Source organism: Lissotriton vulgaris, chromosome 12 (genome assembly GCF_964263255.1).
Source record: "Lissotriton vulgaris chromosome 12, aLisVul1.2, whole genome shotgun sequence".
Taxonomy (NCBI): Eukaryota; Metazoa; Chordata; class Amphibia; order Caudata; family Salamandridae; genus Lissotriton; species Lissotriton vulgaris.
The window spans coordinates 17419742-17442431 of record NC_141700.1 but is presented as its reverse complement, the minus strand read 5'-3'; positions in this window follow the sequence as shown (position 1 = coordinate 17442431).

Genomic DNA, 22690 nt, shown 5'->3' with positions numbered 1-22690 from the left:
TTTTCTATGTTTGCCTGACCAACCTTCCCTAATGTTAACATTGGCCAAAATGATGTCGATTTACACCATGATATATGTACGTGTAAAAATGAACTCACATCTCTGCGGTTGCATTTACCAGATGTGACCTCTACCTAAACCCCAATTCAGAAATACCTGGTTAGGCAGGCCCTGAGCCCTAGGGCTGAAGCAGCAGATTGACAGATCACAGGTGGGTGGGTCACGTAACCCTCAGACAGAACACACGAATAGGAAAACCCACATCAATCCCACAGATAGGCAGCGACAACACAATAGTTTCAGGAGATTGGCCCCCATAAAACATGATTGGCTGGAAAGGTGCGCATTCTCAAAAACACCATAAAGTCAGATGTTAGGAACACCTGGCCAATGTGAACACAGCATGCACATTAAACCCAGTGATCATACGCTCATCATGCCGGACATCTGGGCATGTACCCACTGGCCCTGCAATATGTTCAGACAAGGACGAGACAAACCTGCGCTTCTTATCAAACCTCTGATTTATGGCCCTGTGACTGTGACTTGGCCAATTCTGTCTCCAAAGTAATGCATAAGTTATTTTATGATGTTTCATGTAAAGTATAACAAGCATTTGCAATGCAATAGGTCTCGCATTAGGAAAGTTTGAGCTATTGGTATTGTAAATGACAAATTTTGTATTTATGTGTTGGTTTTGAAAATAGCTAAATTAATAGCTTTGTCATTTACAATTCCAATAGTTTTAACTTTCGCAAATGTGACACCTATAGCATTTGGAATGCATTATGTGTTGTATTTACGTGACTTAGATGTATTGATATTACAAATAACAATGGCTTTTAATTTTTTTAAATAATTAATACTTAAATAAAAGTTATTGTAATTTATAATGGCAATAGCTTAAACTTTTGTAAATAACGTTTGTGAAGATTATGTTCAGTGCATTTTACTGTGACGAAAATCCAAGAACAGAAGTGAAATATTAACATCTTTTTGTGACATTTGTAATAAAGCTTGAAACATTGAGAGAACATATTTGAACTAAGCATGGGCGGATTTTGCGGATCCACGATCCGCGGATTTTGTGGATTTGCGGATCGTGGATCCGCAAAATCCGCGGATTTGCGGATCCGCGGATTTGGGGCGGGGCTTCCATGCGAGTGCACATGCTTCTTGTGTATATAAAAGGTCAGAGAAAGATCAGTTCAGCAGATGAAGAGAAATAAGCTCCTGGTCACAGAAACAGCACGGGTATTGCGCTCGTGAAAGTCAAGGATGCAAAAGCCTCGATCCAGCATCACAGCTGATTTTCCACGGTAGAGTTGGGAAGAAGGCACACCTGTCCAGCCTCGACGACGCTCACGATTGTTTTTGGGCTAATGAATGAGTCACTGAATTTGAGCATCAACTAGTTCGAGCGACCATGTGTGTGTTACTATGCAATCGCCCCGAAGGGCGCAGGGGTCCCTTGAGTGAGCTGTCCATCATAGTGGGTGAATGGCGGGAAGACGGTGCAAACCGCGAGTGTGTGGGCGGGGCCAAACGGGCAGGGCTACCATGCGAGTTCACACATGCTTCTAGTGTGTATAAAAGGTCAGAGAAAGATCAGTTCAGCAGATGAAGATAAATAAGCTCCTGGTCACAGAAACAGCACGGGTATTGCGCTCGTGAAAGTCACGGATGCAAAAGCCTCTATCCGGCATCACAGCTGATTTTCCACGGTAGATTTGTGAAGAAGGCACACCTGCCTCGACGACGCTCACGATTGTTTTTGGGCTGATGAATGAGTCACAGGAAGGGCATGGTAAATATTTTAGGATGGCGCCGGCAAGCTGCCAGCGCCATCCTAAAATACTTACTAAATTAGCTTCAACAGGAAGCTCTAATAGATAAAATCGAGCACCTGCTTTATTTTATCTATTAGAGCTTCCTGTTGAAGCTAACTTAGTAACTATTTTAGGATGGCGCTGGCAGCTTGCCGGCGCCATCGTAAAATAGTTACACCAGGCAAGGCTTCAACTTTAGCCCCCGGAAAAATCCGCCGCTCGCGGATTTGCGAATTCTCGGTAAATTCGCGGGAGTTCGCGGATCGCGAAATTACTGAAAATTCGCAAAATCCGCGAGCGGAACGGATTTTCCGCTCATACTTAATTTGAACCAGTTGTTGTTGAATGGTTGCACAGATTGATGCTGTGGTGGCGCTGAGTGATGTTGTGGTGGCGACGAGTGATGCTGTGACGTTCAGTGATGCTGTGGTAGCGCATAGTGATGTTGTTGTGCCCCTCAGTGATGCTGTGGTGGTGCTGAGTGATGCTGTGGTGATGCGATAGATAGAGTGAGTGCGATAGATAGATAGAGGGAGGGCAATAGATAGAGGGAGGGCAATAGAGGAAGAGCGATAGAGGGAGGGTGATAGATAGATAGAGGGAGGGCGATAGATAGAGGGAGGGAGGGCGATAGAGTGAGGGAGGGCGATAGAGTGAAGGCGATAGATAGATAGAGGGAGGGCGATAGAGTGAGGAAGGGCGATAGATAGAGGGAGGGCGATAGAGTGACGGAGGGCGATAGATAGAGTGACGGAGGGCGATAGAGTGAGGGAGGGCGATAGAGTGAGGAGGGAGATAGATAGATAGATAGATAGATAGATAGATAGATAGATAGATAGATAGATAGATAGATAGATAGAGTGAGGGCGATAGAGTGAGTGAGGGCGATTGAGTGAGGGCGATAGAGTGAGTGAGGGCGATAGAGGGAGTGAGGGCGATAGAGTGGGTGAGGGCGATAGAGTGAGTGAGGGCGATAGAGTGAGTGAGGGCGATAGAGTTAGTGAGGGCGGTAGAGTGAGTGAGGGCGGTAGAGTGAGTGAGGGCGGTAGAGTGAGTGAAGGCGGTAGAGTGAGAGTGGTAGAGTGAGGGCGGTAGAGTGGTAGAGTTAGGGCGATTATGTGAGGGCGGTAGAGTGGTAGAGTGAGGGCGGTAGAGTGGTAGAGTGAGAGTGGTAGAGTGAGGGCGCTAGGGAGGGTGGTAGAGTCATCTCATTCAACTGACGCAGTGCCTGCTTGTGACGGTACCTGCATTTCAATGCACACCACCTGCTTAGATTGAAACGAACTCCGGCAACTCCATCGTTCAATCATATTTGATGTATGGAAATTACACCCATGCATTTTCAATATACACTTATTCAACCAAGGGGCAAAAATGTAATTTCATAGAAATCGTTAATAGAGAAGCATGTTGTGAAATTGCAACTCAAGAAAAATAATCGACCCTCCTCATCTTCTGAATAACCGTGCCTGCTGGAACCTTAGACATGGGTCCTTGGGAGGGTTTGGTTGAAATGCAAGGCAAATCCTCCATATAAATTCCACATACAGGGCACTCTGATCAGTAAGAAGGTAAACAACTAAACAAACTAAGTGCAGGTCATCTGAAAACTACATCTGGAACAGATATTGCTACCGCCAGGCTCTTAACAGATACACAGAGTATGTTTTTGATAACATAGTATTTTATTTATTTTGAAATTTACAAGGGTGATCCACCGTTGGTGCTTGTAAAAAAAAGAGCAGTGCAGAGCGGGTGGGGGAGAAGGACATTGGCGACAGAGCAACATGGAAAGTAGATTGGGAGAGAGGTGCACATGAGCGATGGCTGAAAAGCAAACAACACTCTTATGAATATAAAAATTAATGTACGAGGCACAGAAAAGAGGTATTGAAATGTGCACAGAAACGTGTGGACAATGGACTATGTAAAGACTTTCATTAGGGGAGTAGCATTGCTGTGGCGGGGGCGGAGGAGCCTGATGGGGGGGGAGGGGGAGCAGCTTCCTTTGAAGTCTGATGCCGAGGCTCAGACAAATGGTGTATGGAGTGCGATGTCCGATGTGGCTGGTGATGTGCACGCACTTGGCTCACATGAACTGTGCCTAATCCGCAGTTTGGGGAGACTTTTCGGAAGCCTTACTACTATAATCTCGCCGAACAATGCTTACGCATTGGTTCAGCGAGACCTAAAAAACAAACACTAGTTCAATGGAATCTGACTACCTGTAAGCCTGAAGCAGGGAAGGTGAAGCTTAAACATCCTCTTACTGAATATTAGTCTGTGTTAGGAGACCAATCAATATGGAAAATAATTAACTGTGACACTTGCACACAGTGAAGGATTGGTAAAAGACCTCAAACAGAAAAAACAAGGCAAACAGTGCAAAGCACGGCAATTCAGATTGTTGCAAGTGACCTTTACGGACCTTTAAGAAATAGCAAAATGATAATCACTGCAACATTAATGAGACCAATTAAAATGTAATATTTGTCCTAGCTTGTGGCACAGCTCATTGGCACAAACCACTTACTTGGTCTAAGACATTAATTTAACACAGTAAACGTTGTTTTAAACAATGGGATTGTCCCTACCGGAGTGGGTTGAGGTACTGTGGTATTATATTGTGCATTCAGTTACATGAGAATGGTTGTGCTCTTTATGGAACCTTATATCAAGGCGACTCCCTCGCTCAATGATTACTGGTAGTTTTGCCTGTACATGTAGGCTCTCAAATGTTGTATGGCCGAAATGCTGCCAATCCTTCTGGTAATTATTATTCTGCTGCAATGAGTACCTATTGCACATGCTTGTTAATGATTTCTTAAAATTGTAAATCAAGTTTACAAAAAAGTTGTTTACTATTCCTATGTGCAAAGGCACGGGGGTGAGAGAGTGAATGTGTGGATTATAGGCATCATTAGGAGAATAAAAACACTTCTGCACTCTCAACACCGCTCATTTTTATCTGCAGCACATCCTTTGCACACACTCCCATTTCATCACCCAAATCTTTCTTCTCTCCAACTCCTTCCAGTCTCTCATAGCTGCATTTTAAGCTTCCCTTAATCGCTCTACTTGTCCATTTAAGATAAGCACACACCTCACCCCTTCCCCAATAACGACTCACTCCCTAAACCTTACTAATCTACTTCTATTCATAAATCCGACAATAAATGCTTGAGACTTATGAGAGCACAAGAATCACTAAATAACTACTCTCCTACCCTAGTACAACTAAACTTGAGTTCCAGAGGCACGTGTTAATCACCAGAAAGCACTTTAACACCTCGTCAGGGATAGTAAACTCTATACAAATGCAATTATACTGCACATAGTATTCCAAATGTATCAATGCTTGCTGGGGTCTTTACATACCCTTTTTGTTTCAAACATGGTCAATTTTCTCCTGGAACAATTTAATACATTATTTACCTCAAATGTTAACTTTGTTTTTAAAACACAAATCCGACTTCAAACTGCAATATTTGATGTTTGCCTTATTATTTACAGAGCCACACAGTGACTCACACTACAATCCTAGGCCAACTGTCAGAAGCATTTAGTATCTTTCCTTACAAACGTAAGATGGGGTTGATTGCACATCTTATGAAAAATTCCAATGTTGACTACTCCATTCTCATAAATGTTTGTTCTTTCACAAGGTTAGTCATCTTTTCTGGGAAAATTATCAAGAAAGCAGTGATAAGTGTGCTGCGGATTTATCAGTCAGAGTTTCCTCCCAAGCGTAGTAAAGGGAGACAGCTCCGCTTCAGATGGTTAATGATATGTTCAGGGCATTTGATGATTGGAAAACTCATGGGCTTTAACTGTTAGGTTTCTCAGCAGCGTTCCAAAAAGTGTTCAACATTCATTAGCGAGTTCAATCCTTGCTGTATGCACAAGTTTTAGAAGAAAGGTCCTGGACTTATCCAGCACATTCCCTTCTCTGTCCATGGAGTGAAGAGTGCTGAGTTACCAATCTTCCAGTATATTTAATTGTTATGTCAAGCTGTCAGATGAACTGGTACCCGGCTATGACATCTCCATCCATCAGTGTGATGGGTTAACTCAGTGATGCCTTTTAGTGAGAAGCCTCTCAGTCGATAAATTGGTCTGTTTGAAGATCAATACCTTTAAAACGAAGTACTGCTTACCCCCACCAGGGTGACTAGACCCAAGACCCTGCGCATCTATTTTGAGAAACAATGGGCTACACTTATGTTTTTGACTCTGCTAAGTCACTTTTTTAGATTCTAAGCTTTCTATTTGCAAACTCACAGTAAGAAAACAGAGGAAGTCCATTTTAAATATCTCTTTAGGCATATCAAACCTTTTATTCGTTCCTACATATTTACAGGTACGTGAAAGAAATGCAGATTTGTCAGAATTTCCCAAGAGGTCAACAGTTCAAGTTATGGAAGGAAATTTGATAGATTTACGTTTATCCTTAAGTCTCGATTATATAAATTACATTTACCTGCTTACCTATAAAAACACTGGTGCCTACAAGTGGTCCAAAACACTGTAGCCCACATCACCATATGGTAACACATTATCCCTTTTTCTTACAACCCCTTCACTGGCTGCTCATTTGGCCCTGGAGTGCCTTCAAAGTCTGGACTATTGTGCATAGGAACATTCACAAGAAATAGTAAAAATCTCTTGGCTTTCTGGCTGCCAATTTGCTTTTCTTTTACACTCCTAGAGTCATCATCTGTTTGTAGCTCTCAAAGTAAAAACTGCGACCTTGGAGAAAGTACCTTCTCAATTGCTCCAGCCAAGCTGTGGAACTCATGACCTTGAAACCTGCAAGTTGAATATAATTTCTACATCTCTAGGAAAAGCCAAGAGAACATGCATTTTAACAACTAGAGTATTAAGTATGTAATCATTTAATTCCATCTTGATTTATTCTATCCTACCCAGTTTATTTATTTCTATTTGTAACTTAATTTTGTTGTGTGTTGCCCTTGTGCCATGAAGCTAGGCATAAGAGCAATCAAAAAAAGTTAACATAATGGTACCATAAGGGTGTCCACTGGTTGCCACTGGAGGTTCATCACCAATTTAAATTTGGCTCTCCTCCCATTTTACTCTGAAACAGTAATTTTTCTATTGGAAATAAAGTTACTGTTTGCTGATGGCTCTTGTTTTACACAAGGGTAAAGATCGTCATCCGTCTCAAGATCACAAAACTATTAAACAATCGTCTACTAATGGTTTTCGGTCTCAACTTCAAGTTCTAAAATCAGCTTCCAAATTTTCATCTCACTCCTTGATTACAAACTATTAAAAGATAAATAACATTTCATCTTAAATTTGACGGTTTTAGCTTGCATTAAAGACTGAGATTACCTGCCTTTGTTCTAAATTGTTAAGATTGTACAAATCCATATTTGTGTATCTCTTTTATGATGTTCAGCACTACATAAGCTAGGTTAACAAGTTACATGTTCAAGTTCAAGTTCAGGAATTTATATAGCGCACTACTCACCCAGAGGGTCTCAAGGCGCTTGGGGAAGGGGGGATCAATTTTTGTCGAAAAGCCAGGTTTTGAGTTCTTTTCTGAAGGAGATGTGGTTTTGAGTGAGGCGGAGGTGAGTGGGGAGTGAGTTCCAGGTCTTGGCAGCCAGGAAGGAGAAGGACCTGCCACCCATGGTGGATTTTCGGATGCGCGGGACTGCGGCGAGGGCTTGATTGGACGATCTAAGTTGGCGGGTGGGTGTGTAGAAGGACAGTCGAGTGTTGAGGCATTCGGGTCCTAGTTTGTAGAGGGCCTTGTGTGCGTGGGTGAGAAGACGGAATGTAATTCTCTTGTTGACGGGAAGCCAGTGGAGGTCTTTTAGGTGTCCGGTGATGTGATCTTGGCGAGGGATGTCCAATATGAGTCTCGCTGATGCGTTTTGGATGCGTTGGAGTTTTTTCTGTAATTTTGCTGTGATTCCGGCGTATAGTGTGTTACCATAATCCAGTCGACTCGTGACCATTGCGTGGGTGACAGTCTTTCTTGTTTCGATGGGGATCCAGTGGAAGATCTTTTTGAGAGTACGAAGTACGTTGAAGCAGGAGGATGAGACTGCGTTGACTTGTCTGGACATCGAGAGAGAGGAGTCTAGGATGAAGCCCAGGTTGCGTGCGTGGTCTGTGGGTGTGGCTGCTGTGCCCAGGGCAGAAGGCCACCAGGAGTCGTCCCAGGCCGAGGGGGAGGTTCCTAGGATGAGCACCTCCGTTTTGCCTGAGTTGAGTTTTAGGCGGCTATGTTTCATCCATTCGGCTACTTCTTTCATGCCTTCGTGAAGATTGGTTTTGGCGGTGTTAGAGTCTTTGGTGAGGGAAAGGATCAACTGGGTGTCGTCGGCGTAAGAGATGATGTTAAGGTTGTGTTGACGCGCGATGGAGGCGAGTGGCCTCATGTAAACGTTGAAGAGGGTGGGACTGAGTGAAGATCCTTGTGGTACTCCGCAGATGACTTCCGTGGCCTCTGAGTTGAATGGGGGAAGTCGGACTCTTTGAGTTCTCCCGGTGAGGAATGAGATGATCCAGTCCAAGGCTTTTCTTTGTATGCCGATGTTGCTGAGGCGTTGTATAAGGGAGTTGTGGCAGACTGTGTCGAAGGCGGCGGAGAGGTCGAGTAGGATGAGGGCCACTGTTTCTCCGTTGTCCAGTAGCGTTCGGATGTCGTCTGTAGCTGCGATGAGGGCGGTTTCAGTGCTGTGTTTGGCTCGGAAGCCGGACTGTGAGGGGTCGAGGGAGTTGTTGGATTCAAGGAAGGCGGCGAGCTGGCTGTTGACGGCTTTCTCAATGACTTTGGCGGGGAAGGGGAGGAGGGATATGGGTCGGTAGTTTTTAAGTTCAGAGGGGTCTGCTGTGGGTTTCTTCAAGAGGGCGCTGAGTTCGGCATGTTTCCAGCTTTCTGGGAAGGTGGCAGAGTTGAACGAGCAGTTGATGACATCACGGAGATGGGGTGCGATGACGGAGTCAGCTTTGTTGAAGATGTGGTGGGGGCAGGGGTCGGTTGGCGAGCCAGAGTGGATTGAGTTCATTAGGCGGATGGTGTCTTCGGTGGTGATTGGGTTCCAGGCGCTGAGGTTGTTAGTTGGCGGTGTAGGATCTGAGGGGGGAGGGGAGGGTTGTTCGCAGGGAGTTTTCTCGAAGCTGTTGTGAATGTTGGCAATTTTGTTGTAGAAGAAGGAGGATAACGCATTGCAGAGGTCTTGGGAAGGAGTGATGTCGTTAGATGCTGCGTCAGGGTTGGTGAATTCTTTGACAATGTTGAAAAGTTCCTTGCTGTTGTGGGCGTTGTTGTTGAGACGATCCTTGAAAGCTGATTTCTTGGTGGATCGAATCAGTTGGTGGTGTTTGCGGGTGGCCGCCTTGAGGGTGGCCATGTTGTCGGTGGTTGGGTTTTTTCTCCATGTTTTCTCTAGGGTGCGGCATAGCTTCTTGGATTTTTTAAGGTCGTCATTGAACCAGGGGGCCTTTTTGCTGCCTGAATTGATCTGGTGCTTTTTCAGGAGTGCTAATTCGTCAGCGCTGTGGGTGATCCATTGGTTGAGATTGGTGGCCGCTTGGTTTGGGTCCGATGAGAGGGTGGGAGGGTTTTGGCTGAGTGATGTGAGGAGTTGGTCGGAGGTGATTTTGTTCCAGTTTCTCAGAGGAATAGGTTGTGTGCAGTTGTGGGTCAAGGTGGTTTTGTAGCTGAAGTGAACACAGCTGTGGTCCGTCCAATGGAGAGCTGTGGTGCGGTCGAAAGAAATGTGCTTGCTGGAGGTGAAGATAGGGTCGAGCGTGTGCCCGGCTACATGGGTGGGGATGTCCACAAGTTGTTTGAGTCAGAGATTGGCCATGTTGTCCAGAAGGGAGTTGGTGTTGCTGTTGCGTATGTTTTCAAGGTGGAAGTTGAGGTCTCCTAATAGAATGTAATTCTCGGAGGCGAGGGCATGTGGGCTGACGAAGTCAGTGATGTCATCGCTGAATTGAGTGCTGGTTCCTAGAGGCCTGTAGATGAGGGTGCCTCTAAGTGTGGTCCTGGGGTCGGTGTGGATCTGGAAGTGGAGATGTTCGGCGGTTGCAAGATTATCGTCGATGCTGGTTGTGATTTTGATGGTGTTCTTATGGACGATGGCGATTCCTCCTCCTGTTTGGTTGGTGCGTTCTTTTCGGATGATCTTGTAAGCGTCCGGGATGGCAATGGCGATGTCGGGTGCTGATGATGTGTTCATCCAAGTTTCTGTAAGGAAGGCGATGTCCGGTGACGCAGTGTCGAGTAGGTCCCAGAGTTCAGTGGCGTGTCTGTGGATCGAGCGGGTGTTTAGCAGGATGCACTTCAGGTGGTTAGATTCGGAGCTATGTTTGGAGGAAGTGGATTTGGTGAGGGTCCTGGAGCAGGTGAACTTGCAGGTGTGACAGGCGAATGGGCCGTGGGTCCGTCCTGGGTTGGCTTCGCAGCATTGTGGTAAGCGTCCGGGGTTGAGGGCGAGGAGAGTAGCGGCATCGTATGTGTATCTAGTGGGCTGGGTACGGCGGGGGGGCAGGGGGCCTGGCGCTGGGCGCGGTCCAGGCGCGGACGGGCGTAGACGGGCTTACCTTTGGCTACTTAATGTATGTTAGTTCATTGTTCAGAATGAGGAAGAAACTGGCAAATACGCTAAATATCAATGACAAGTTCGACATCTTTTAGCGTCAGAGTTATTTCTCTTCGTTGGTAACCCCTATACATAGCCATTAGATGAATCAGCAGTGTCATTCTACATAAATTAAAACTGGAAGTTAGTAAAATGCATCGATTAATCAAAGGAAAAAAACACATGTTAAGTTATATAGTTAGCTATTTTGAAGTTTAATATTCAGTTGGAGTTCCTGAATCGAATTAAATCAGACTTCTGCTGGGGGTCTCGCAATTACAAGTCACGCTCCTATCTTTCAGTGCAGCTGTAGCGACTGTGATTGCTTCTGAAGATTTTCCGGTAGCACTCTACGAATCCCTCTAAACCAATCTTTGATCTTGAAAGCAAATACCAGCACAAATATGACTTCCACTCGAGAAAGGGAAATTTCACAAGTCTCTTAAATTTGCAGCACAGATGTCTTCAGCAAGACAAGTATATGCAGAAAGACTTAAATAATCACTTGAAATCCAAAATCTCCTTCTAATTTGTCATTGACACACAGAAAACAATGGACTTGGGTGTGTGAGCGCTTGGGTCATTTGCAGGTTTGCTACAGTATGCTGGCAGGCTCAGAAGCTCATAGAAATCTCTAGGTTTCCCTCTAAAGTTCAAGCATGGAATTCTATTAGATGCGCTAAATGAACGTCATGGGAACACCTTTGACAGAAGGAAAAGTAATCAGTAAAACCGATGCCTGCCACACATCCCTTTGAGCGCATGTTATAAGGAAACATTACACTGGTTAACAACGAATTCAGGGCACCACACGAACTAGGTCAGGGTCAGACAATATGGTTTTGTTTGGCCCATCGCGGAGCTGATAAGAATTAACCGACCGGAATCCCCGTTTGAACGAACGAAAGCCATATCAGAAAGTGGCTGCATTGCTTATCATTCTCAGCCCTTCCATGTGCGTCATTATATTAAGTTTGACTTCAAGGAAAATGACCTAAAGCATTGACACTTTCTGAGGGTTGCCATGAAAATACGTTACAAAATTTAATCACCAGATATCCGAGAACAAGCCTACTGGAATAAAGAACTTAAGGATTCGCCTCTATCTCCGATTAACTAAACACACTATAATCTGCACGTGATTAAGTGCGTAGAAAGCCTTACCACAGGAACAAATAAGCACTAGTGACTCGATACAAATGAAATTAAAACTGTCGCCATAGGAGCCGAAGTGTTAAATTGTCAACCTGTCCATTGTTGTGTTATATCACCTGCTTTATTTATTTATTTATAATATACGAATGACGGTCACCTGACGAAGGCCTTGGGCCGAAACGCGCGTAGTTCCATTCAACCGCATTGCCTTCATCAATTATTCCAACGACTGAATATCTCGTATATCACTGGGTTATTTTGCTTTTGTAATTATGTTTATGTAATTTTTTCTGTTCTCACCTATTGTCTTTACACGTCCTTAGTTGTAAATAATCAAAAAATTTTGCATCTGTTTAAATACTATGTATTATATACCAAGGTTCTTTTTAAATGTGAACAATGAATTAAATAAGTAATTGAAATTTATGCAAACGACAAAAATAACAAACTAAATATACTAAAAACAAAACAAATAAATCGAAGAATTTTTGTATAAATTATTGTTTCAGCACACAGTTATTTGAATGTGTTGGAGGGTCTATTAATTTGTTTAGATTATGTTCTAGGGATTATCCATGCCCTTAGAGTTTGCTACACATTCTTTCTCTACATAACATTTGTTTGGCCCATGACCATGTTGGCTTGAAAATACCGCTAAAGTCTTTTGCAGAAGCCAGACTTTGTAAATATTTAGCTTGTGATGCATAAATCCTATATTGTCAAGAAAGGCAAATCTGGAATTCCCAGCAAAGTATCAGCGCACTTATGTTTTAGCTTTCTTTTCTAAAATCTTACATTTCTTATAGGTCTTTGACAAGCAGGAAAAATTGTTTGACCGGATTCGAGCTTAAAAATATTCATCTACCTTCTGATCACATAGGAGCCATATGTGTGTCTATTATATTAACTACTGCATTAATGAGATTTATACCGGATATCAATTCATGTTATTTTGCATCTGCGTGGGGACGGGGGTCAGATGAAGGAGTTCCCAACAAGACAAAAATAAAACGAGGCTGGCTTACAAAAAAAATGCGATGGAGTCTCATCCACCAGTGAGAAGGACATCCTTTTGTGTATGAGCACTCCAAAGACAAGACATTCAACCAGATGCCAGCAGAACCAAGTCACAGTGCCTGCAAAATAAGAATGACAGCATCACTTGCTTTAGTGAGGCCGTGTTTTGAGCTGCAGACACTTTTCTAATGGAAGCAACTAAATCCCTGTAAGGCCAGGGCAATGTGTTCACAATGTTCCATTCGTGTGAATAAGCTCACAGGAACATTCTTCAAGGCCTAGAGTCATCGGAGGCCAATTGTGAAATATCCAGTACCTACAGAACATTTTTTTTTTTCTAAGCTCACAATGCACTCCCGGGAAGCTTCTGAAGGCTGGCAGCGAGAGAAAGAATAAGAGCAGTTATGTATCACCCCCGCCGGCCGAAAACCGGAAGTTCGGGAACGTCACGCCTGTCGTGGGGGCGGGACTTCCGCCCCAGGACAGGCGTGACGGGAGCAGTGTTGACGCGGGGCTCCCATGAGTGAGGGAAGCCCCGCGTGTGCCAGGTGATGCGGCGGAGTGATGGAGCCTGTAGCAGCGTAGTGAGAAAAGAGCCCGGTGAGTGGGGGGTGTGTGTGCGCATGTGTGTGTGCGCGCATGTGTGTGTGTGCGCATGTCTGTGTGTATGGGTGTGTGTGTGTGCATGTGTGTGTGTAGCTGTGCATGTATATGTGTGTGGCTGTGTGTGTGTGTGTGCGTGTGTGTCTGTGTGCGTGCGCGCGCGATTGCGAGAGACTGACTTGCTCTGGGACAGGAGATGTGCACGGTGCGTGGGTGAACGTCCGAGCACACATGCTGAAATCGCCGACGGCCCTGCGTGTGCCCATCCCCTGTCCCACATTCCCAGCAACTTGATAACAATAAGGGCTTCGCTGGACCAGCAGCGCTTCGCGCTGCTTACACCAGCTCGACCTTAAAATGACGGCCAAAACCAATGTGCTTTGAGACAGTCTTCAGACCCCATTTCTGTTGCCTGATCTCTCGGCCGCTGTGTTTAATTAAACAACTGTTCCTGCTTTGCCAAATGCCTTTTGTCTTTCATTTTTTCAAAGGTAAATTCATATTCGAGCCACACTATTCCAGTCCCCTATTATACATAGGCTTTTGAAAGGTTTTGACATATGTTTCCTCTTTCTCCCTTCATTACACCTCAGTGATATCTTAATCTGATCCTGACGTTTCTGATGTGCGCTCAATTTGAGACCTTACATAACTGTCCTCTCAGGCTCCTAACCATCATGACGGCCTTCCTGGTGGCCATAACATCTGCCAGAGGGTCAGTGAGCTTCAGGCCTTGTCATCCTAGCCTCCTGACCTGAACATCCTCCAGATAAACTGGGGCTTCGTACAATGGCTTCCTTTCTTCTGAAAGTGGTCACTCCACTTCACGTAGGCAAAACCATCACTCTGCTAACTTTTTACGTACCGCCTCATGCCTCCAAGGAAGAGGACTGACTTCCCCGTCTGCAACCAAAAAGTGCTGTCCTTCTACCTTGACCGCACACAAGAGTTCCGGGTGGATGAGCAATTGTTTGTGGGGTATGTCGGAGCGAAGAAAGGATGGGCAGTGCAAAAGCGGACCATCGCCCAATGGATCATGCTCTGTACAAAGATCTGCTAGGATTGGCTAAGAATCAACTCCCTTAGGGCGTGGATGCTCATTCTACCAGAGTTAAAGCTGTCACCATTGCGTTAGCTAGCAGAGTTCCGGTCATCTGCCAGGCGACAACGTGGGAATCCATGTATAAAATTAGCAAACACTACTGCCTGGACTGTCAGGTCAGGGATGGCCATTTTGGTTGTTCAGTCCTGCAGGACTTCCTCGTGGGAAATTGGTTCGCAGACCCACCTCCAGGATGGTATGTTTTGGGCATCTATTCTAAGGTAAGGAATCTGCAGCTAGAAGTCTCTATGAGATGAACAAGTTACTTACCTTCGGTAACGCCTTATCTGGTAGAGACTCTTATCTAGCCACAGATTTCTTACCGATCCACCCATCCTCCACACTCTGCAAAGAGATTTCTAGGGACCTGGTTTTTCCGCTTTCAGGGCCCTAGGTTGGACACACTAGTGGTTAGTGTACTCCATAGGTCCGCGCTTCTGGTGTGGACAGTCGCAAAAATGGTGGCTGGGTGGCATCTATATAGGCACTGTGAACATCATTTCTGGCGTGGATAATGCCATGTGGAGCCGAACAACACCACCTACTGGTGCACAGGGGTACTGCTCATGAAAAAATAATTGGATCCAGTCTGCTGACATTTGGGGCTAATTCTAAAATAAATCCTTAGTCCAGTCAGCGACTCTCGTCATGCACCTGCAGAATTTGGCCACCGTGGTGGAGGGATCTTCTGATAGCAGGAGGATGAGCTGGGTGTTGTCTGTGTGGGATATGATGTTTAGTCCAGTGGTTCCGACGATGTCTTTCGCTTCCGTGATGTTGGTGTTTTTTTCCGGCTCCCAGCCCTCATCGTGTCTTTAGTTTACATGATTCTGTGGGGATTGATTGTCTGTCTCTCATCCCTCACCATGTCTTTAGTTTACAGGATGTTTTAGACGTGTCTTAGTATGCATGACATTCGAGATGTGTTTTTTCTGTCTTCTTCCTTCACTGGGTGTTTAGTTTGCACATTGCTGGTGTTTTGTTTTTTCCGGCTCCCATTCCTCACCGTGTCTTTAGTTAACATGATGTCGGTGATTCGTTTTTAGGTTTCGCCTCGCCGAAGGATGCGCTCTGCGCATCTTTTCGGCGCAGGCGAAATCCTGTTGAGTTGCATAGTGTGGCTTGGTTCGGCCCTCGTCCTTGATTGGCTGGCTCCGTAAACGGAGCCTTGCCATTGGACGAGGGGCCTGTCCGTCAATGCCGGACCAGACACGGGGGCGTTCCCGACATTCTTTGGCTTTTGCCGACGTCACGGGACGCCGGGAACGCCCCCGTGTCTGGTCCGGCATTGCCGGCACTACTGCGTCTCTTCTTCCCGTTTCCCGCCCCGTGACTGGCCGGCCGGCCAATCCTAGCGCGGCCGGCCGGAAGTGCCCGCCCCCCCGCCGCCCAGGGGAAGAAGGAAGACGGCGGCCCACAACAAGTATGGCGGCCCACGCGGGGCTCCCGTGGCCTGCCTGGAGGGAGCCCCGGAAGAAGCGGAGGACGTTGCCGGGCAGGTGTTGGACGGCGACATAGGCGAGGTCGAGGTGAGCAAGGGCCCGGAGCAGGCACAGAAGGTAGAGACTGGTGCGGGCAGAACGGGGGCCATAACGAGGGCAGCATGCGATCGAGTGAAAACAGAGAGAGATCCAGGCGGGTCGCGCACTGCCCCTATGGTGATAGCGGGATAATTCCCTGAGACAATTCAAAAATGTAGGGATGGAGAGTACACAGAGGCCGGGGCTCAAATTTCCCTCTGCAATGTTGTCAAAATGTTTAGGAGCGCGGTTTAAGCTGTGAATACCTTTTTCTTAATGCACGATGTTACAGCGCTTGGGCCAGGCCTCGGGGGGCCGCAAACTGCGCACAAGCGGAAAAAGTATAGTACGAGCTTGGTGTGGTACATGGTGAGTACGATGAGGAGGTTAAAAGACTCTTGGCTTGCTTAGTGATAAAGCAACAGGCACGGTCTAAGCATTGGCCTCGAAGTGGCCTTCTGAACTATTTACAGACGGTATTTTGAGGGCGAGGGACCGCGGGCGATGGTACGGGGCAAACGGCAGTAGACGATTAATTTGCACCAAAGGTTTTGAAGTACGTTTGCTAACAACCCTGTTTTGGGCGTAAGGGCAACAAGGCGGAAACACGCACAAGTGAGAAGAAGTTAAAAGATACCCGCACTTCGTTTTGTCGGGAAAGGAGCGTAGCTAGTAGCGTTACCAATTGGCTTCAGGCACCCGAGATCCACACCGGGTCTCTTCTCTTTTACTACCAACTGCACCCGTGGCCCTGCCCCCTTGCGCGCGCGGTGCAGCAAAAACACATAAATAAATAACTTAGTGCGGCAATATTCACCCCGTCGGGAATAGATGCAGCGCGTGCGGAACTGGTTTGGCTTAAATAAATAAATAATAAGGAACCAAATCACACAAGATGAAATAACGGGAGCGACTTACAAGCGCTACAGATTAGGCCGAACTACCAGGGTAGTGGCACATATCGGGGAATGGATCCTGTAAGCGCATTTCGGGGTAGAGTGAGCACAGGCAGGTACCGGGGCTTACGGAACCCCAGCCCAACACATTCTAGGGAAGGGGCATAAAAGGAATATAGCGTACCGACTAAGGCCCGGAGAGAGTACAAAAATGTATATTTAAGATGCTGTCAAAAGCGAGCAGAGAGGCAAGGCTGCCCTCTGGTGGCCCCATTAGCAATGGTGCTCTAACTCAAGAATATCGAGTTCGAAAATGCCCGGTGGCCATAGTGTGATGAAAGGTCAGGAACGATCTGAAATTAAAAGTCCCAACACAGAGGATCACGTTCAAAAGCCACGCTAATAGGCTTAGTCACATCACCGCAGGTTCAAGGTGGAGCAAGGGGTTAGCACACCTGTGTAGCCGGGTTATTTGAATGCCTTACTGTGGAATTATCAAAGCTAGAGCAGTGATGCATTGTGCTACAGAACGAAGGGAAATAAACATTTGAAGTGCTGCCTGGAACTATTCTTGGTTGCTAGAAATTGCGTGGGAGGTAGTCACCGAGTTAAAGTGTTTTTCTTTCACTGTTAAAGATGTTTGAGAACTTGTAGTTCTAGCATTCCAAAGAGCCTTGGAGTCCAGCGGGTGTAAAACACATGCGGGAGTCCACGCAGTGGGTGCAGTAACGGAATACTTTCCTTGCCCTCTGTTTCCAAGCGTCCCATTTGTAGAGGCCTCGTCTGGTGGCTCAGTGGATTTCTGCACCCATCGCCGGGGCCTGTGTTAGACCTCATGGTCACAGGTTCAAATCCCGGCGGGCCCACCCAGCCTCTCATTCATCTGGGGTCGATAAAATGAGTACGAGTTGGGGGTAACAAGAAACAGCTGTTATTCAGCATCGAGGTGAACGTGCTTTTTAAAGTACATATGTTCGATTATGTTATGCTAATGAATCTGAACAACCGATCCAACCAATGTCACTGCTACTGACCTCCGCCAACCCAGAGCCATGGCAGAGAACGGCAGAATAGTAGCAAACTGTCGCACGTCACTACAAGTGCTCCAGTGGTTTATGTTTTGGAACGCCGGCCATTTCAAAGGGGTTAAACCAGTCAATGCTTTCTTTGGGCCTAAATACGTTAATTTAGCAAGCAAGAAAGCGATGCGTCTAAAAGCAAGCATGGGCAGTTTTGAACAGCCGAGTGAGAATATATCGCGTGAGGATCTTGATATACAGGTTGCGCAAACGTTGGTTACCTACTGTTTTGCAGCAAGCCGTTAGTTATAAAAAAAAAACAAGCATTTGCAATGCAATGGTCTCGGCATCATTAAAGGTAGAGCTATTGGCATTGCTCATGACATTTTTTTTCTTTAAATCAAAAATAAAACTCTGCACTCACCACTCTGCACTCACCACCACTCTGCACTCACCACCACTCTGCACTCACCACCACTCTGCACTCACCACTCTGCCCTCACCACTCTGCCCTCACCACTCTGCCCTCACCACTCTGCCCTCACCACCACTCTGCCCTCACCACCACTCTGCACTCACCACCACTCTGCACTCACCACCACTCTGCACTCACCACTCTGCCCTCACCACTCTGCCCTCACCACTCTGCCCTCACCACCACTCTGCACTCACCACCACTCTGCACTCACCACCACTCTGCACTCACCACCACTCTGCACTCACCACCACTCTGCCCTCACCACTCTGCCCTCACCACTCTGCCCTCACCACTCTGCCCTCACCACTCTGCCCTCACCACTCTGCACTCACCACTCTGCACTCACCACTCTGCACTCACCACTCTGCACTCACCACTCTGCACTCACCACTCTGCACTCACCACTCTGCACTCACCACCACTCTGCACTCACCACCACTCTGCACTCACCACCACTCTGCACTCACCACCACTCTGCACTCACCACCACTCTGCACTCACCACCACTCTGCACTCACCACCACTCTGCCCTCACCACTCTGCCCTCACCACTCTGCACTCACCACTCTGCACTCACCACTCTGCACTCACCACTCTGCACTCACCACTCTGCACTCACCACTCTGCACTCACCACTCTGCACTCACCACTCTGCACTCACCACTCACCACTCTGCACTCACCACTCACCACTCTGCCCTCACCACTCTGCCCTCACCACTCTGCCCTCACCACTCTGCCCTCACCACTCTGCCCTCACCACTCTGCCCTCACCACTCTGCCCTCACCACTTTGCACTCACCACCACCCTGCACTCACCACCACCCTGCACTCACCACCACCCTGCACTCACCACCCTGCACTCACCACCACTCTGCACTCACCACCACTCTGCACTCACCACCACTCTGCCCTCACCACTCTGCCCTCACCACTCTGCCCTCACCACTCTGCCCTCACCACTCTGCCCTCACCACCACTCTGCACTCACCACCACTCTGCACTCACCACTCTGCACTCACCACTCTGCCCTCACCACTCTGCCCTCACCACTCTGCCCTCACCACTCTGCCCTCACCACTCTGCCCTCACCACCACTCTGCACTCACCACTCTGCCCTCACCACTCTGCCCTCACCACTCTGCACTCACCACTCTGCACTCACCACTCTGCCCTCACCACTCTGCCCTCACCACTCTGCCCTCACCACTCTGCCCTCACCACTCTGCCCTCACCACTCTGCACTCACCACTCTGCACTCAGCCCTCACCACTCTGCACTCACCACCACTCTGCCCTCACCACTTTGCCCTCACCACTCTGCCCTCACCACCACTCTGCACTCACCACTCTGCCCTCACCACTCTGCCCTCACCACCACTCTGCCCTCACCACCACTCTGCCCTCACCACCACTCTGCACTCACCACTCTGCACTCACCACTCTGCACTCACCACTCTGCACTCACCACTCTGCACTCACCACTCTGCACTCACCACCACTCTGCACTCACCACTCTGCACTCACCACTCTGCACTCACCACTCTGCACTCACCACTTTGCCCTCACCACTCTGCCCTCACCACCACTCTGCACTCACCACTTTGCCCTCACCACTCTGCCCTCACCACCACTCTGCCCTCACCACCACTCTGCCCTCACCACCACTCTGCCCTCACCACCACTCTGCCCTCACCACTCTGCCCTCACCACTCTGCACTCACCACTCTGCACTCACCACTCTGCACTCACCACTCTGCACTCACCACTCTGCACTCACCACTCTGCACTCACCACTCTGCACTCACCACTCTGCACTCACCACCACTCTGCACTCACCACTCTGCACTCACCACTCTGCACTCACCACTCTGCACTCACCACTCTGCACTCACCACCACTCTGCACTCACCACTCTGCACTCACCACTCTGCACTCACCACTCTGCACTCACCACTCTGCACTCACCACTCTGCACTCACCACTCTGCACTCACCACTCACTACTCTGCACTCACCACTCTGCACTCACCACTCACCACTCACCACTCTGCACTCACCCTCACCACTCTGCACTCACCCTCACCACTCTGCACTCACCCTCACCACTCACCACTCTGCACTCACCACTCTGCACCACTCACCACTCTGCACCACTCACCACTCTGCACCCCTCACCACTCTGCACCACTCACCACTCTGCACCACTCACCACTCTGCACCACTCACCACTCTGCACTCACCCCTCTGCACTCACCACTCTGCACTCACCACTCTGCACTCACCACTAGGTAGAGATAATACTAGCACCCTAGCCCGCTCACTGCCTTTTGTATCTGAAACCTGCAGGGACTTTTGTACAGGCTGCATGCAAAGCTTGACATACATACATCTTGGAGCACCTTGGAAGTGTTGCAGCAGAAAGAGCAGTCGTTTTAATTTAAGTAGACTTTTTCGTCGACGAGTGCAGCTCATGAGGCATGCATCTACTTTTTTTTTTTTTTAAACTCGCCTATTTCCATAGTGAGTTGTTGTAACTTCATTCATTTCATTGAGTGTTACTTCAGTATTACTGGTAAAAGTCATCATCACGTCGATTATGTCAGGTTAAAGTAGATTAGCCTTGCCTTTTTATGCAATATTGGGCGCAAACTCTTAGTTAGCTTTTTTTATATCTACTATTTTTGGCAGCCTTGTCATTTGGAATAGAAATGCTTTGCAGGTGCGCATTAGCAGTATAGAGTAACTTGGATTTCTAAGGGCATTCAATGCAAATCATATCGTGAGATTGCAATGTCCGTCTGTCTGTGTGCCTGCGGTGATCGGCTGTCTGCCTGCCTGCAGTGTCTGTGGTCCGTCTGTCTGTCTGTGTGTGTGCCTGCAGTGTCCGTCTGTCTGTGTGCGTGCAGTGTCCGAGGTCCGTCTGTCTGTGTGCCTGCAGTCTCTGTCTGTCTGTGTGCCTGCAGTGTCTAATGTCCGTCTTTCTGTGTGTGTGCTGCAATGTCAGCCTGTCTGTTCGTTCCCCCAGCAAAAAAAAGTGAGCACCTACTGTCAAGGCAACTACAGTGTCATGGAGCAGCCCCTCTCCTATCTGTTCCTTCCTTCAACAAATCTCGCACCGGGTGAAACGCCGAAGATGCGACACTCCGTGCCAGCAGGAATAAGAAACAACCCTTGTGTCTAGGTTTACAATGTCAACCGGCCAGGATACGGTGCCTGTCTGTGTGCCTGTAGTGTCCATCTGTCTGTGTGCCTGTAGTGTCCATCTGTCTGTGTGCCTGTAGTGTCCGTCTGTCTGTGTGCCTGTAGTGTCCATCTGTCTGTGTGCCTGTAGTGTCCGTCTGTCTGTGTGCCTGTAGTGTCCGTCTGTCTGTGTGCCTGTAGTGTCCGTCTGTCTGTGTGCCTGTAGTGTCCGTCTGTCTGTGTGCCTGTAGTGTCCGTCTGTCTGTGTGCCTGTAGTGTCCATCTGTCTGTGTGCCTGTAGTGTCCCGCTGTCTGTGCGCCTGCAGTGTCCATCTGTCTGATTGCAATGTCCGTCTATCTGTGTGCCTGCGGTGATCGGCTGCCTGCCTGCCTGCAGTGTCCGTGGTCCGTCTGTCTGTGTGTGTGCCTGCAGTGTCCGTCTGTCTGTGTGCGTGCAATGTCAGCCTGTCTGTGTGTCTGCAGTGTCCGGGGTCCGTCTGTCTGTCTGTGTGCCTCCAGTGTCCGTCTATCTGTGTGCCTGCAGTCTCTGTCTGTCTGTGTGCCTGCAGTGTCTAAGGTCCGTCTTTCTGTGTGCGTGCTGCAATGTCAGCCTGTCTGTTCGTTCCCCCAGCAAAAAAAAGTGAGCAACCACTGTCAAGGAAACCACAGTGTCATGGAGCAGCCCCTCTCCTATCTGTTCCTTCCTTCAACAAATCTCGCACAGGGTGAAACGCCGAAGATGCACCACTCTGTGCCAGCAGGAATAAGAGGACTTTGCAAACAGCAAAAAAAAATGGAGCACATTAAAACTTGGCTGCGCAGCCATGTAAGAGGCAGGGCATGTCTGCGCTTGTGCAAAGTAGTATATTATAACCAGCCACGTAAGAGGGCCGATCTGCGCTTGCGCAGAGTCCCCATCTCCAGACCTCACACGCGTCACCCAGCATCACAGGCACTGGTCACGCTCGAACCCACGCCATCTTAAACCTTTGCACCTAGGATCTCCGTGCAAACCAGAGCGCTCCACAGCCCGGGGATGAAGTGCTGTGTAAATGTCACAGTGCAGTACATGGTATAGGCCAATTCTACTACAGTACCTGCTTCAGTGCACACTTGCACTGAGAGCAACTGCTGTGCTGTGACAGCTGTGTGGGCGGATGGCTGTGAGAGCTGTGTGGGCTGTGAGAGCTGTGTGGGCTGTGAGAGCTGTGTGGGCTGTGAGAGCTGTGTGGGCTGTGAGAGCTGTGTGGGCTGTGAGAGCTGT